Consider the following 19,253-nt stretch of genomic DNA (forward strand, 5'->3'; position numbering starts at 1 on the left):
GAATGTGAATGGTTGTGTACAGTATATATATAATTCACAATAACCATTGATAAGTAGCTGTATAGCGATTAGGAGTACTGTGACATCTGCAGCAGAGCAATACACATCCATATGACAATGTATGCACTAATACAGCACAGGCACAAATGCATGATAACAATCAGCTAAACAGTGCCACATATGCTGCAGAAAGTTTTCATTGCATATAAAATTGATGTGGAATGACATGTAAAGCATGTCTGTTCAAATGAGACACACAACACATTACTGCACAGCAATTAAAAACATGCCCTGAACACTAGTACACCCACACACCATTAAAACTAGTTTTGTAGTTCTTCACAAGTGGCATCATGCAAACCCACAGAAAAGGTGTCATGGCTACAAAAATGTCACACAAGAATCCTGCACTAGTATGGAAAGCAAAATTATGGAAATGTATGTGCAGAAACAGAATGACACATCATAATATTGATGAAAATGTATGACATATATATATATAGAAGAACATAATGAACACACATGTAAAACGCATGCAGCAAAACATGGCCTTCAGAGGACTTGTTCAGTGTGTCACACAATTTAATGTGATATGTAGCAAATACACACCATAGTCAGAGGATAAATATCAGTAGACGAAAGATGCACTAAAAAGAAAAGTTGCAGTGCATAATGTATACAGTATTAGGACATGTGGAAGCCTAAAAGAGTACTAAACATGAGGATTCATGCAACAGTAAAGAGACATTTTAAAGTACTGCAGCAACCCAAAGGTGGGCAATGGTGTCACAAACCAATGGACCCATGCAGTCTAGTTAAGCCAACATACACCTGCAATATGGCACTGTGCAATATGACTTAATGTCTGAAATTGTCGACAATATGATCCTTGGGAAAGCACAACACACTACTGTTATGCAACACATAGGAGTCAGAGTCATACTTGCAAACACAGGGGTGCAGAACAGTTGTATATACATAGCATAAATCAGTACTGTACATATTACCACAACTGCCACATCTATATACAGTATCAGTGGTATAACAGAGATAACACTCACCTTTGGAGAGAACGTTTTGGGTTCTATTCCCACATAAAGTACATTTATAGTTCACACTGCAGTGCAGCATAAGAGAGGTCTTGCACTCCTGAGTGTGCTGTCATTTAGATGAAATATTAAGCTGAAGCCTCATCTGCCTGAGTTGGGGGTAGCTTAGGTGGATGTAAAACCTTCTGCTGCATCTATTTGAAAGAGTAGAGGCCCTTTAATTAACATATACAAAGCATTATTTACATATTTATAAAATATACATATTTACAGGTACATATCTACACATTCCAATGTACCATCATCATTATTCTTCTCCTATAATTGGCCCCCACTCCTTCCACAAACATAATCTAAATTTTTCAATAAAAAACGTATTTCACGGTCAGGGGTCACCACAGTGGAACTCTGGTCCACTAATTATTGGCAGTGGATTTTTATGGTGCCAAGTTGCCAGCCCGATGCCCAATCTTCAAAGAAGGTTCACCCATTCATGCACGCACCTACATGCATGTCTTTAGATGTCACTCGACCATGGGTAGGACATGCAGACTCCACACAGAAGGCACTCCAGCCGAGAATCGAATGGGAAAACCTCTTGCTGTGAGGTGACAATGCTAAACGCTGCACCGCCGCAGCCATAATCTAATTTTTTTCATTTTATCAGCTAAAATTCAATGTGTGAATTTCATTTAGTTTTTCATTCCAAATAACCCATATTACATAAAATGCATAGTTATCTACCTTTCTTAAATATTATTTCTGGTTGTTTTGATAATATCCATACATATTCATATTTATATTTAAATATATATATATATATATATATATATATATATATACACATATACATATACACAGACACACACACACACATGTGTGCACACACACGCACACACACACACACACACACACACACACACACACACACACACACATATATATATATATATATATATATATATATATATATATATAGTTTACATGATTAATATTCTCAAAAAATCTTCACACAACTTTGTCCAGAGTCTAACTACTCTTTACATTTCAAAAAAATCGTCTGCTGTCTCTTCCTCCTCACAAGATAAACACACTCTTTCAACTTTATTTTTACCTTTACCAATATTTTATTTATTACCAATTTTCATAGGAAATCCTGACACTCTACAATCTTATTCCACCACTTCTTTTACTTTAATAACTTTTATCACTTCTTCTGGTAAAATTTCTCGTGGATTTACATACATAATAGCATTGTTTCATTACACTATTATACCACATCCTTCTATTCTTCTTGATATTATCGATTTTTATTTTCCATGTTAGTATTTTTTCTTGATAATTTTTAATTCCATCATTTATATAATCTTTATCTTTATTTACTATTCTCATCATCTCCCCAACTTTTTGTACTTATATTTAAATATTTTCACTACTGATTTCTCATTCTCCCCATTTACCCACTTTAATACTCTCCACAAGTTTAAAGAAGTAGAATAAACAACTGGATGTAATAACCCCACTCCCCCTTCATCTTCACTCATATATAACAAACCCGCTTTCGCTGAGTTTAACCTTGAATCCCATATGAAAGAAAACATTAATTGCACAATTTCTTTTTCATGTTTTTTTCTGGAATCACGCATCATATATGCTATACAGAATTCACCAAATTAACTTTTTTCTTGATTGCTAATCTATAAGTCCTCCACATAAGACACATTTCTTACATTAGTTTTATCACAACCTCCAATTGTTTGTAACTTCATCATTTTAACTCAATTTTATCCCAAGCAAATATACTTCATTCAATAAAAAATACACCCCTCCAATTTTCTGAACATTACCCAAACCCTTACTTTTATCCTTATTTAAGATCACTCCTTTAAAAATCTATTCAGAAAAAACAGTATTTCCCTCACCCATATCTTAATATTATCAACCACCACTATATAATTTACACATGTCATGACTACTGGAATCACTACTTCCTTTTGCATCACATATCTAGCAGCTTTCATTTTATAAACTATTTCAGTCACTATCATATTCATTACTAATGCAACAATATCCCACTCCTGGGACATCCTTGTCTTATACCACAATACATGCATATTTTATTACTCAAGACACCCATTCATTAACACTCTCAATTTATTATTCTGATATGCTGACATACCCACTCTCCTAATTCTATTACCTATTCCATACTTTCCATAACATCTCTAAAAGCATCATGTCCTACTGTATCAAATGCCTTACTAAAATCAGCCACCATAAGTTCCACATCATCTTTTTTACTTATAGCATCACCCACAATTTCTTGAAATTATTCCTGGCATCCATTCCTTTGATATGATATATACTTTCTTCCATAATTTCCTTCATCCTTCTGTCCATTCTCCTCTGTACTGCTTTCAAAAAAGAAATATAGTCTGTATTATTCAATGTGATAGGTCTTCAATTTTTATTTCATTATGTTCATCTTTCTTGCATATATATATATATATATATATATATATATATATATATATATATATATATATATGTGTGTGTGTGTGTGTGTGTGTGTGTGTGTTTGTTTATGTGTGTGTGTGTGTGTGTGTGTGTGTCTGTGTGTGTGTGTGTGTGTGTGTGTGTGTGTGTGTGTGTGTGTGCATGTGTATATTAATATCCCATTACACAATTCTTCATAAACACACCTTTCTATCAAGCATTCATCCAGAGCATTTGCAAAACACTCTCTTTGTCAAACCTTATCTTGTACATTTCATGCCATATGCCATCTGTACCAAATACTGAATCAACATTCACTTTCCTAAGTACTTTATCCAATTCAGCAATAGTAATTTATTTTTCAAATTCTTCCTTAACTTGTTCTTGATTGTTTTTTACTTTCCCTTCTATTTTTACTCTTATACATATTTTCTGCATGCTGTACTACAATAGTTATGTTTGCTCCTGTGCTCTTTTTGCCTCTCCCTTTGCATATTTCATTTCCCTCATTATACTATATCTTCCTTTGCTATTTTACTGAAATAAGCAGACACATCCTACATTTACTCTTGTAAAAAATGTATCTGCTTAAACAATAATGTCTTACTTTTTTTAGGTTCATAGGTTCATATGTATTAAATAGGCTAATGACCATAAAGGCCTTTATAAGTCTAGCCATGCATCCCAAATCTCTGACAAGTTCTGGTAGCCTTGATAAGTGTAAGCAGGGGATTGGGAGATGAATATTTTACAAGCAGGGGCCTGGGACCTGAACCATTTACAGGTTGCCTTTGTCCATTCGTGACATAGGTGCCACACCAGGGATGAATTTCCTGTTCCCCATCCAGTTGTCCAAGTTACACTTGGATTGGGTAAGGGAGGAACTCTGCTTCACATGGACGGGGAGCCTTTTCCGGAGATGGGGTAGTCTCTGGGATAGATACCTGTCTCTCCAGCAGGTCCTATTTATATCACAGGCAAGGTTTAATTCTTTAGAATGGGTAATTTTGGTGCTGTTTCTTTTGCTGATATGCAAGACATCCATCAAAGTGAAGTCTGACAATGCCCTGTATGCCAGGCATAGATCTGCCCTCAAAAGCCTGTAGGAGACAGAATACAGGGATAGGGCCTTGAGGCAGTCTGCACAGGACATTTTACTTATGCCTTGTATTCTTTTAGTGAGGAACCTCTGTGGACGTTCAATTTGTTGAATATGCCTTGCTAGGTACATACTAAAGGGGGCATTGTACTCAATGATAGGTATGATGAATGTTGAATACAGTGGAACAATGACTTCCTTGGACTTTGTTTATAAGTTGCACAACATAGAATGATTTTCTCACTATTGTAGACGCATGATGGTCAAAGGCCAAATTACTGTCTATGTGTGTCCCCAGGTCCCTGATTAATGGGTCAGCTCTAAGGGGTGTGTTCTCAATATGATAGTTACCAGGGGTGGATGACTTCATGAAGGATACTACTATGTATTTCTTGGTATTTAGTTTTTGTCCATGGCTCTGACACCAGCTGTTTGTCTGTGTCAGCCCTTCCTGGAGAACATTTGTGTCAGTTTTGCATTCAATGACAGCTCCTAATTTGTAATCATCTGCAAATTTCAACCAGAGACCATTGACATTAGCCTTGACGTCAGAGAAGTAAATGACAAAAAGGAGTGTTTCAAGGACTGATCCATGAGAGACTCCATTTGACTGACCTCTTTGAAAAGGTAAACTCCCCAGTTTTAACTTCCTGAATCCTCTCTGTGAGCCATCTGGTGACACATGGGATGGTACCTAACCTCTTAGTTTTTCAGTAATGCCTAAGTGTGGTATTGTATCAAATGCCTTGGCCAGGTCAAGGCAGGCAGTGTGAACCATTTTGGCAATAGCCATTGCTGTGGTGACCTTCTCAAATAAGTCCACCAGGTTAAGTAGGCATGGCCTGCCCCTGATGAAACCAATGTTTGTTATCTCCAGTGTGTGGAGGTTTACTATATCATTATTGATCATTTCCATGATAATTCTTTCTATGGCTTTGCATATAAGACTAGTGAGATTCATAAGTCTGTAGTTTCCAGGGTATGTACATGGCCCACCATTATGCAGAGGGATAGCTGTTGCTGTTTTCCATTCATGAGGTACAAATCCTGTTTGGAAGCTACAGTTAAATAGCAATTCCAGATGGCCTAATAGGTCATGTTTCATGCTATTTAGAAGGCATCCTGGGATATTGTCTGGGCCCATTTATGAAGTGTTCTTAGCCTTAGAGAGAATATTAAGGACCTGTTCCCTAGTGATAGCAGGGTCAGTTATATTTGATGGCATTTCCTGAATGAAGGTTGAGAAAGGGTGAGAGGAGAAAAGTTGGAGCTGAATTTGTTGGCCAGTAGGTTTGCAATATCTTCTGGCTCAGTATAGGTGGCTCCATTTACAATGAGCTCTGCACACAATTGTGTATTGCATTTGAGGTTGAGGACATAGCTAAAGAATGCCTTGTGGTTGACCTTGGCCTAGGAGGCCAAATTTACCTCAAATTTGGTTTTGGTTGACTTTATTTGTCCCCTGAGTTGTTTGTTTAGTTTGATAAGACCTCCTAATTTTTGTCATGCTTTTCTTCCTTTTGTTATACAGCCTATTGATTTTGTAATTCCACTAGGGTGTTTTGTGTTTTTGAGTTAGTTCTGTACTTCTTCCTGGTGTGTGCAGCTGCCTCTATGCAGCCATTAACATGTTTATATAGGGTTTCTGTGAACAGTTCAGCATAGGCAGCAGTGTTCTCAGGGTTTATGGGGTCTTCAGATTTTGCCAGGTTATCACTTAATAGCAGGAAATTAGCCTTAGAGTAGTTCCTGAATATTCCAGGGTTAACTGAGGATCCAGGTTTTATTTTTACTTCAAAGGAGTCCATCTTGTGGTCTGATCTTACCAGGGAAGACATTACAGTAGGGGGGTATGTGTATGACTCTCCCATATCGGTGAGGACCAAATCCAGTATGCTTGCAAACCTGGTTCGTGTATTGACAATCTGGTCCAGGGAGTTTTTGTCTGTAAATTCTAGGAATCTCGTATGTGATACAATGTAGGATTCCCAGTTAATGGTAGGGTAATTAAAGTCACCCATGAATATAGTTCATAGCCAAGTCTTCCCTTTGCCTTTGAGGCCGATAGTGTCAGCTGCTGGTAGTCTTACTGAATGTATGTCTGTCATTTTGGACCATTTTTAAATCCTTTAGTTCAGAAGTTGGATAGTTATATAAAATACTTCTGGTAGTGTCTTGATGGACCATGGCAGTTTAATACTCATGCTTCTCAGGTTACCCTATTTACACTAGATGTAAAGTCTCTTTACACTAGTATTCCCATCACAGAAGGCTTTGAATTTATGAGATTGTTTCTGGCTAAATTCGCCAATTATTCATGTGATACCATCAGTGCTTTTTGTGAACCGATGGAAGATATGTTAGAGAACAATTCTTTTTACCTTTAATGGTAAATACTATGAGCAAGGGAAGGTTGTTGCTATAGGGACTACCGTAGCACCCTCCTTTACAAATATTGTTATGGGGTGGTGGGAAACACAAGTTCTCCAGTCTATTCCATTTTTTTTTAGAACATGTAAAAATGTATAAAAGATTTGTTGATGGTCTTTTTTTTAATACTGATGTTTCTATTGAAAGTGTAGAACAGTTTACTGAGGAAGTGAGTAGGAGTGTTGCTTTCTTAACCTTTATTTTGGGTGGTGCAGGGAACAAAGTGTCCTTTTTAGACATTGTTGTTAGTTGGAATGAGGTTGCAAAAATGTTTTCTAGTAACATCTATAGAAAGCCTTGCTTTTCCAACAGTTACCTGCACTATTCAAGTGCCCACCCCATTTATATGAAGAAAAATATTTCAAGGGGCCAGATGATTAGAACTTCCAGGCTAACCACTGACGAAGACAATTTCTTAAACGCTATTGATGAAATTGTCAAAATGTTTTCAGATAGAAAGTACAAACTAAATTTATTATAACACACTACTCAGGAAATTGAACAGAAAATACATGAATCCCCCTCCTCCTATTTTGGAAAGGGCCATGCCAATAAAAAGAGCTAGTGACACTAGTAAGAAATTTACCAACAACTTTATTTTACAAATGACAAGGATATAAAAGAAATTGTTGGTCAGAATTGAAGAATTTTTAATGGTAATCCTGAAGTATACAGGGCTGTTGGAACATATCCTAGTTTTGTGTTTAAGAGCTTTAGGTCTATTAAGCAGTACCTAGAAAATTATGATACAAAAAAGTTTTACCTTACACTATGAAAAATGATGGCATGCATAAAAGTGGATTTTGCAGTGTGTGCAAATCTTATTTATGAATATCCACCAGTAAGCCTTTCACAGATGAAAAGAAGTACTAAAATTAATTCCTACTATGATTGTAGCTCAGTGGGTTTGGTTTATATTGCCATTTGCTCCCACTGTGTAGCATTTTATATACTGGCATAACCAGCAGGAAACTGTTCAATCGGATCAAGGAACATTTGTACGCTATCAGGTCTAAGGAAAACACTAATGCACTGTATAAGCATACTTTGACCTGTTCTTGTTTCAAGAAATTTTATTTTTCTATGTTAGAACACTTTGCTGAGGACTGTAGAAGGGGTGATTAAAAAAAAAAAAACAGTTGCTAAGGAAATAAAATTTATGGCAACTAAGAATGCAATCTGATAAATATCCTGGACTTAATATTATATGTATTAAATGTTTTTTGTAAATGTGACTGTTTCTTTAAAGAAATGCTGGCTTTCTAATTTGAAATAATTTGTTAATGAGACCATTATTGCTTGACATTTGTATATAAACTGGTATTTTTAAGCATGGTTTTATTCTGATGAAGTCCTTTTGGAAAAAAAATGCTAAAATAAAACCAGATGATTTGTCTACCAGTGGATTTTTTAAATGTTTTTAGAATATGGTACTGAGTTGGATGGTGAATGTTTTCAATAAGTTTAAATACATGGTATGTGTTTCCTGGGTCATAGAGGGGGGGCCTACACCTTGCAAGGAAATGGTATTGGATTTTGCCTATGATAATTTGAACATGGAGTAGCTCAAGTGTGTTGTCCTGTTTGACAGCTTTGAGGTTTATTTATTTTTCATGTAAATCAAGACACCTCCATGTTTAACCCCTGTCCATATAGTAACTGGTCTAAATGTGTGAAAGGCATTATAATCTTGCACTGTCAGTATAATCTCTGTGGCTCTAAGCTATGTCTCAGTGACTACACATACATCAGTATTCTCTAGGTGAGGAGAACTTCTAGGGAGTGGATTTTTTTGTTTAGACTCCTAGCACTGACCAGTAATCTGTTTAGATTTTCTTGGCTTTGATTTTCTATGTTGGAATTACTTTCAGTTTGACATTGCCTGAAAAAGGCACTACTGTATATGGGAAGACAATACTTTAGATAATATTCGAAAGCCTAAAGAAGAGGTGCAAACCACCCCGGCAAAGCAGTGTGGTCTATTTACCATTTCCTTCCATGCTGACAAATATTGCACCCCCTTAGAATGACTTGGTTTCTTTTATATATTTCCTTTGCTGTATCATAGTATTCTCTTGTATTTATCTCTAATACATTTCTATACATCCTTGTCATAGTTTACTTTCTCTTTCTTTCTTACATCATCCTGCTACTGAAAACATACACTTTTTATACTTATTTTTAAATTCAATCCATCATTCATCCCAAATTTTTATAAAAGTCCTTTTTAGTTATATGATTCCTTCCACAACTGCAAAGATTCCCACTCTCCAAATTCATCCCATCATTTCTCATTTATTCATTTTATTCTTTTTACTATTTTACTTACTTTCAGACATTACAACTTTTTCTTTACCATCCTGGTCAACATTATATTGCTTATTCTTTTTGCAATCAGTCCAAAATGCCCTTGACTTTTACATATCCTATATTCCTTTTTACACATTTTCATCATATATCCTCCTTCCCCCGCATAGATTATAACTTTTTTATATTCATTTATCAGATGATTGAAATCCCCATAAAAAAAAAGTTTTTGGCTGTTCTATGTACCAAATTGCTTCTCTATTACCATCTACATGTACAGCACTTATTAAACATTTTTCATATCTTTTTCATATTTTAACCCCATTCCAAATACCCCTTTCATCTTTAACATTCACAACATCAGAAAATAAATAACACATAAATGAAAAATGTCTTCTAACATCTTTTAACTCAATTTCCTCAGTTTGAAACTGAAAAACATTTTTTAATTAAGTCCTTTGCCTAGAAAATATAAGCTCATTTACAGGTAACAGTCCTTTGCTCACAATTAAACAAAACTATTTCCATTAAGTCTTCAATCTCAAACATTAAGTCACAAAATGTCTGTTTCCCCAGATGAATAAAGATCTAATGTTTTTTGCTTTAAAACCCAAAGGTAATACTAAATTAGTCTCCACAAAGTATTTATATATTAGTTTTTATATCTTCTTTTTCATCAGAACAACAAACAATATGTTTTTATAAAGTTTAATGTACCTTTTGCTCTTCCAGTTGCCTCAGCATATTATTTTCGAGATTGCATCATACTTGTAAGCTTGTCCGTTCAACTCATGACACATTTCCTTTCCCCCAACTCACTGTCTTTTGCATTCCAAAAACCTTTTCCATCATATTTGACGAAAAAATCTCAGTCTCTTTTCCCGGACCAGCTTTGTTTAATAAACCAACCAGTTTTTCATCAGGCAAACCAACAGTAGCAATTCCATTTTCAACAACGTATTCAAAATTCTGAGAATTAAAGTCAGCAAGACACTGAATAGTTCTACTATCCATCTGCATTTCAACAGTTTTCTGTCCAACTGTAAGTGATAACCTGGCAACATTTCAAGACCCTATAAACCCTGTAAACACTGCTGCCTATGCAGAACTGTTCACATAAACCCTATAAATTCATGTTAATAGCTGCTTAGAGGCAGCTGTACCCACCAGGAAGAAGTACAGAACTAACTTAAAAAAGCAAGCCACCCTGGAAGTATCACAACATCAGTAGGGTGTATAATAGAATGAAGAAAATCCTGACAAAAATTAGGAGATACAGCACCCAGCAGTATTAAAACACTCTCAGAAAACTAAATAAACAACTCAGAAGACAAATTGTCTACCAAAGCCAAATTTGTAGTAAATCTGGCCTCCCAGGCCAAGGACAAGCACAAGGCATTCTTTAGCTATGTCCAGTGAGAGTGATGCTTCGCCATAGATGGTTTTCACCTGTCACCCCTGAGATTCAGGATACTGGCAAAGGCTCTTGCCACCCCAATAGTGCCTTTTTTAGGCAAGGCTCAAAAAACAAATCCACCACCGTAACAAGTACTAGTGACAAAAAGCTGAGGGTCATGCTGCTGAACGCTAGGAGTTTAAACCTCAGAATGCACTCTCTCGAGGCACTCCTCAATATGGAGAACATTGTTATTTGTGCAGTAACAGAGACCTGGTTCAAGGCTCGAGAGAACACCACAGCGATTCTAGGCTACAACTCATACCACAAATTTCGGACGCAAAACCCGGACCGAAAATCAAAGGGAGGAGGTGTATCCATATTCATCAAGGATAACCACACCTCCAGACTGGTTGCAAAGTACGATGCCTTGGAAATCATCCAACTGCAACTGACAATGGGCAAAACTGCAATCCAAATTGTAGCTTGCTACAGATCACCTTCCCAGCCCCATGACATGTACTCTTCTTTCCTCGAGGTACTGGAAAACATGAGAGTCCAAACGAACACCCTTATACTGGGTGATTTCAACTACCCAAACATCAACTGGGAAAACTATGGAAGTACTAATACCTTTGCTCAGCACTTCCAGGAGTACATTAAATCCAATTCTCTGGACCAGCTTATTAACTCCCCCCCAAAAGGTAAAAATATACTGGACCTGGTCATCACCAACATGAGGGACAAATGCCTCACACCTGTGTTAAATTCCTCATTGGTCAGATCTGATCATAAACTCATCACCCTAGATATCCACATACCACCCTCACCCCTGCCCCAAAAGAAACCATGGTGAAAAACTTCTTGAAGGCAAACTTTATGCTACTCAAGACAGAGGTGGCAAACTTCTCTACTCCCCAGCAGAAAGGCAATATGATTGAATCTGCTGTATCCTACACAAAAGCACTCTACAAGCACCTACATGAGTGCATGGACCATGCTATCCCAAACAAGACCAAAACCCACTCCTCCAAAAAGAGGAAACCAGTCTGGTGGACGCCGGTCATAAATAAAGTCTATAATAGAAGGAAGAAATTATTGCAAAAAAAGAGTAAAAACCCAGGAATGGAGGAGCACCCTAACCAACCTTAGCAAAAAGCCAAGAACCCTCATAAAAACCTCTAAGGCTAGCTTTGAAAGAAAAATTGCAACAGACACCAAATACAATCAAAAAGCATTTTTTAGCTATATCAAAAACCTAAATAACAACTCACAGATCTGCTCTGAGCTACAGCATAATTGTTCAAAATTCACGGAACCAACTGACATTGCCAATATACTGACAGATAGGTTCAGTGCAAACTTCACCCCACCCTCACCCCCCAAAGGGTCCATTTCCATACCAGAAGATTGTACTGCCCCTATAATCACAGACACCCAGGTGGAAACAGCATTCTCCAAGGCAAGAAACACAGCATCTATGGGACCAGACAGCACCCCAGACTGTGTACTACATGAACTCCAAAACAAATTAATCCCTCACCTTAATACCATGTTTAACCACAGCCTCACCTCAGGCTATGTGCCCACAAAGTGGCACATTGCAACAGTTAAACCATTACACAAAGGAGGTGCTACCACTAACTCTGTGAATTAACACCCCATCATCCTGACGAGTCTTGTCTGCAAGGCCATGGAGCGCATCATCATGGAACTCATAAACAATGACATTGGGAACCTACAAACACTTGACCCCACCCAGTTTGGGTTCGTAAAGGGAAGGTCTTGTCTCCTAAATCTGGTTGACTTTTTCAAAATGGTTACTAAAGCAATAGATGAGGGAAAGGTGGTTCACACAGCATACCTTGATCTTGCAAAGGCTTTTGACACCATTCCCCACTCGGGCATTATTGACAAACTCACAAACCTAAATATAAACCCCTACATTACAAGATGTGTGGCTAACTGATGGATAGAACCCATTCAGTAAGAATAGGAAATGCTAGATCCAACTCCAAACCTGTGACTAGTGGTGTACCACAGGGCTCAGTCCTGAGACCCCTCCTGTTCAGTATCTACATCTCGGAGGTAGAAGCAAACACAGAGGGACTATGGCTAACAATGTTTACAGATGACTGCAAACTGGGTGCCATAATTGAGACCCCTACTGACATAGATATCCTCCAAAAGGGTCTTACAGATACAGATATGTGGTGCCAAAACCTTGGCCTCAGGCTAAATGCCAAAAAGTGCATCATCACTCCCTTTGGGAAAGACCAAGTACCTATGAATTACAACATAGGTGGTAATCCACTTACCACAGAGAGTGTGATAAGAGACCTAGGGAATCAGGTGAATAGTAACCTCTCCTTCAATCACCATATTGCTAAAGTGGTTAGAAAATCCTTCTACATGGCCCACCTTATCACAAAAGAGTTTGCATCCAGGAATAAGGAAGTTATTGTCCCCCTCTACTCATCACTCATTAGACCCATTATTGAATATAATGCCCCGTTCGAGACGCACCTAACAAGACATCTGCAACAACTGAAGAGGCCTCAAAAGTACCTTACAAAAAGGATACCGGGCCTCAAACAGTTGCCCTATGCCGAGAGGCTAAAAAAACTCAGACTGTACTTGGACGCGTATCGGCTACTCAGAGGTGATCTGTGCCTGACATACAAGGCTATGTCAAACCCCAAATTGCTAGAAATGCTCCACCTAAGGTAAACCCAATCCACCAGAGCTACACGCTCAAGGGACGTAAACCTGACATCAACAATAAACAGAACTTGTTGGAGGGACAGATTCATGTCCCAGAGACTCCTCTTGCTCTGGAATAAGGTTCCCATATATGTGAGGCAGAAATCCTCATTAGAGCTATTCAAGAGGAATCTTGATGAAAGGATAGGAAACAGGAAATCCCCCCCCCCCCCAGAATCACTTTGGTGGCCCTGCTAGACAGGGGCACAGGTAACTAAACCACTTGGGATGGAAATGTAAGCAAACATTTTTTTGGCTAGGCTTAATTATTCCCTATGGCCAATAGCCTAGTACCTACCTATGAACCTATGAACCACAACCTCAAAGGCAATAAACAATTGTGCGTTGAGCTCATTGTAAATGGAGCCACATATATTGAAACAAAAGATATAGCAAACCTACTAGCCGACACATTAAGCTCCAACTTCCCTCAGGAAATGCCATCAAATATAACTCACCCTGCTATCACTAAGGATCAGGTCCTCAATGATCTCTCTTTGAGACCAAGAACAATGCATCAATGGGCCCAAAAAATATCCCAGGATGCCTTCTAAATAGCATGAAACATGATCTATCAAGCCTTCTGGAATTGCTATGTAACTGTAGCCTCTAAACAGGCTTCATGCTACATGAATGGAGAACAGCAACAGTCATTCCTTTGCACAAAGGTGGGTCATCTACCAACCCTGGAAACTATAGACCCATAAATATCACTAGTCTCATATGCAAAGCCATGGAAAGAATTATCATGGAGATGATCAATAGAGATATAGTAAACTTCCAGATACTAGACCCAACCCAATTTGGTTTAAGCAATTTATGAGGGCAGAATCATTCACACTGCCTACCTTGATCTGGTCAAAGCATTTGACACAATATGCCACAAGGGCATTGCTGACAAACTCAAGAGGTTAGGATAAACCCTTATGTCACCCAGTGGATAGCCAATTTGCTCACAGACAGGACCCAGGAAGTTAGAATTTGGGAGTTCACCTCTACAACGAGGCCAGTCACAAGTGGAGTCCCTCAGGGATCAGTCCTTGGACTACTCTTTTTTGGCATTTACTTCTCAGAAGTCAAGGCCAATGTCAGTTGTCTCTGTTTGACTAAATTTGTAGATGATTGCCAATTAGGAACTGTTGTTTAATCTCACACTGACACAAATGTTCTCCAGGAGTGGCTGACACAGACAAACAACTGGTGCCAGAGCCATGGACTAAAACTAAATGCCAAGAAATGCATAATAGTATATTTTGCAAAATCATCCATCCCTGGTAACTATCATATTTACAACACACTGCTTAGAGTTAACCCAGTAATCAGGGACTTAGGGACACACATAGGTAGTAATCTAGCCCTTGATCATCATGTGTCTACAGTCGTGAGGAAATCATTTTATGATGCGCAACTTATAAACAAAGTTATGGCATCTAAGTCCAAGGGAGTCATTGCCCCACTGTATTCAACATTCATCAGACCTATCATTGAGTACAATGCCCCCTTTGGTATGTACCTAATCAGGCATATCCAACAATTGGAACATCCACAGAGGTTCCACACTAGAAGAATACAGAGCATAAGTAAAACATCTTATGCAGACTAGGCTTAAAAAGGCCCTTGTGGTCATTAATCTAATAAGCACATATGAACCTATAAACCTGTGAATCTATATCAATATATGGAAAAGATAACAGCTTCTGTTTTGCATTTTTTAGAAGTATGCATGAATCTCTATGAAAGGATTTATAAATGTTGGACATAAAGCTGACCTGAATAACAATACAGAGTCAGACTATACAGTTTGCAAAGGTGAAAAGGCAGACATATTAATTAGCTTCGGTCAGATGTCAAACTACTTTAAATAACTGTAGATAGTTCCAGGAAGTGTGCACCCTTCATGCTTATTATCTTTATCATTTTGTTTATGTTGGGACCCCTCAAAAGTGTGTCAGTTTCCATTTCTCAGTAATTTTTCCTATATGTCTAAAATTCACATAGTAAGTTCTTTATCTTAATGACAAGTATGTGTAGGCTCTTTATTTACAATGTCAGTCAGCAAGTAGGCCTAGAAATAAAAGTAGCAATAAGTGGACTTGACTACCATGAAATAATCTTGTAAAATATCTAGCATACATAACAAGGCCTGTTTCAACTTAAGACAGAAATAGAAGTAAATAAATGTGGACATAGATCTGGGAATGTATCCCACTGCACTGACTACTGGTGAAGTTTCACTTTGAATATTGGGTTTGGCTCTGAAATTCTAATTTTCATACATGGAATTATAAGGACAGGGCAGGGAGAATACAGCTCAGTTTTAATAGAGACTGCGGTGGTGGTGCTGCAGTAGCATTGTCGCCTCACAGTAAGACATTGTCCTGTTCGATTCTCAGCTAGAGCGTCTTCTGTGTGGAGACATGCATGGATGGGCATACCTTCATTGAAGGTTGTACGTCAGAGCTGGCAACTCGGCACGTAAAAATCTACTGCCAATCATTAGCGGACCGGAGTTCTGCTGTGGCGACCCCTAACCGGGAAAAGCCGAAAGACACAACAACAACAACAACAACTTTATAGCAAACACAGGGGACATTAGGAGGCCTAGTCTCAAAGCAGTGAACAGATATTAAATGCAGGTTCAATGAGAATTGATGACTGTGCCCATGTGTATGACAGAGATCCTTAACCTATTGACAATGTAATCTGAAATGGATCAGATTATGATCAGACTCTAAAGCATCGCAACCAGTGTTATGATATGAATTTCTGAAAGAATATAACCTGAAGTTATAACCTAATGTGATCATAATTCTGCTTGAGTAAGTAGTTTTCTGGGGTTAAGGCCAATCATTTTTTCTTAAAGGTGTTACGTTTTGTCATATTACTGTTTAAGGGTGTTAAATTTTGTCATATTATAGCAGAACCTTTTCAACCACCTGATAGCAGAACCTTTTCAACCACCTGATAGGTGCAAAAATAACTTTCTTCTCAAGAAAAAGTTTGGTATTAGTTTAAAGAAGACTACTATGTGTAATATTGTGTGACCAATTATTTATGTAAAATGGTAACTTTGGTAAGTGTTGACTGTTGTAGCATAGCTCATCATTCGAGTTTCCCACATCATTTCCATTATTTCCTACAGCCTCCTCCCCTTGTTCTGAAGTCAGCAGCCACCACTGTTTTTTAACACAGCAAAACACAAGATCTTGGTAGGCTGCTTGATCTAAAACGTAACTAATGACACATCACTTTATGTACAGCATCAGTATGAATGCAGAAAATGTTGGAAAAACATAACTCCACCACTTTTGAACCCATACTGTGAATGTTAAACCATTAAATATACAACTGTTAGTCTTTGTGAACCAACTAAATTCCGCAGTTTTAAAGCTCTGATAGCATACATTTACGTGAGTGCCTTTTTTGAGATCACCATGATCCATTTCATATATCACAAACAAATATATAAATATGTAACTAATATTAATAATAACCACTGATATTCAAATAATATGTCACTATAACTTCTATGTCAGTTTTGTGTACAATCATTTGATAATGAGTTGTTTTTAGATGTATTGCTTTTCCAACATGTTCCTAATAATGGCATTAATATGTGCGCCTTTGTATAAGATGCAACATTTTGTAATCTTATTTAGTATTCCTTGTAAACAAATAGTTAAGGTCTTGTTATATACTATATTACTGATCAGGTTAGCTCATAGAAAGATGCAGATATCCACATTTTCCACATCTTTACAGTGAGGCTTCCTGCATTATTTCTCAAATTCTCAAATATTAACAGTATACATAGGAAATGTAATTAGCTATGTAAATATGATAGATATTATTTCTGTGTCTGTAGAATATTTTGTTATGCATTATTCATACAGTGCAGGTGAACTACCAGCAATGTCTGTTATTACTGTACACTATGGGTATAAATGTATTATCTGATACACTCACAATGACTTGGGTCAAGATCTGGATTCCTTACTTAGTAAACCCTTGCAGCATTACACTGATTCCGGTATAGTGATTAGACTAAATTGGGTGAGGGGTGTCACAGTTATGGGTTTGAACTTCAAATATGTTACTTGTAAACTGATATGCTACACATGTGTAATTTGCATTAGTATTTGTTTGGTGTTTATTGTGTATTTTGTTTTTTCAGTGATGTAATATGGCACCTACAGTGTTCCAGTGACAAGTCATTAATATACTACAAAGAGGGTATGCTGCCATGATAGGACATTGCAATGCATATTCATAGGTTCATTGGAGATTACTATGTTAGCGACTCTAAGAGCCTTTACAAGCCTAGCCATGTTAATCCTAAGTATCCCCATTTGTTCTTTTTGGGTAGTTCACAGACAAATTTATGAAGAGAGCAGGTCTGTGATAAACATCGGTTAACCTTATCCATAAGGGACATGAGTGCCACCCCAGGGGTGACTTTGCGATTTCACATCCACTTATATAGGTTGCGTTTGGATAGGGTCAGTGATGAGTTCTGTTTTATGTGAATAGGAAGTCTAGTCTCCAGGAGATATATATGTCTCTCCAGCATGTTCTGTTAATGCCACACTCTAGGTTGAGATCCTTAGAGTGAGTGACTCTTGTGCCATTTGACTTGTGGATGTGCAGCATTTCCATTGGGGCAGGGTCAGAGATTGCCCTATAGGCCATGCACAAGTCGCCTCTCAGCAGCCTGTAAGATACAGAGAAAAGTGACAGGGCTTTCAGCTTGTCTACGTAGATCATGGTTTGGAGTCCCTGTATTTTCTTAGTGAGAAACCTCTGAGGAATCTCCAGCTGCTGCAGGTGTCTACTGAGGTACATGCAAAAAAGATACATTATACTCTATCAGTGGTCTGATGAGGATTGAGTACAGTGGAGGTATAACATCGCTTGATCTGGATGCTATGCCCTTGCTTATAAGGTGCACTACGTAGAAGGCTTTCCTTAGCACTGTGGAAACTTGGTGGTCAAAGTTTAGATTGCTATCAACCTGTGTTCCCAAACTGAGTCATACCAGTGGGTTGGAACTCAGGGGGTACTGTCAATACTGTATTTTGTAGGGAATTCCATTTTGTCAAAAGGAATAATAATGCATTTTTTGCATTGAGTTTTAGGCCATGGCTTCAGCATCAATCATTTGTTTGTGTTAGCTCTTCTTGCAATATGTTGACATCATTGGGGGCTCAATGACTGCTCTTAGTTTGCAATCATCAGTGAATGTGGTGAGCCAGAGGCCATCTACTTTGGCCTGGACTTCTGAGAAATAGATGCCAAGCAGTAAGGAGCCCAGCACAGACCCCTGTGGTACTCCACTAGTGATGGGTCTACTGGTGGATGTGGAGTCACCAATTTTGACAGAGTGTGTTCTGTCAATGAGCCAATTGGCTATTCTATGCATGCATGGCTGGCATTATCCTAAAAATAAGCACTACATATGTGTACCACCTGGTAGTCATACTCCTGGCACATACACTTTTGTGTGTAGATGAGTCAATTATGCTTCAAGACAGAAAATATTTCCTTGCAAGAGAATGAAATTATCATCTTTTCCCTATGGCAGCATGACAAAGATCTGTTGTGAGGGATGGGTGATAAGGTGTGTAGGGATCTGGTGAATATGTGTGGAATGATGCTTCCATAATGATCAATGCCATGGGCAGGTAGAACAGAACTCCATCAGAATTTAGGCATC

Source organism: Protopterus annectens, chromosome 1.part2 (assembly GCF_019279795.1).
Source record: "Protopterus annectens isolate FY-2018-M chromosome 1.part2, PAN1.0, whole genome shotgun sequence".
Lineage (NCBI taxonomy): Eukaryota > Metazoa > Chordata > Ceratodontiformes > Protopteridae > Protopterus > Protopterus annectens.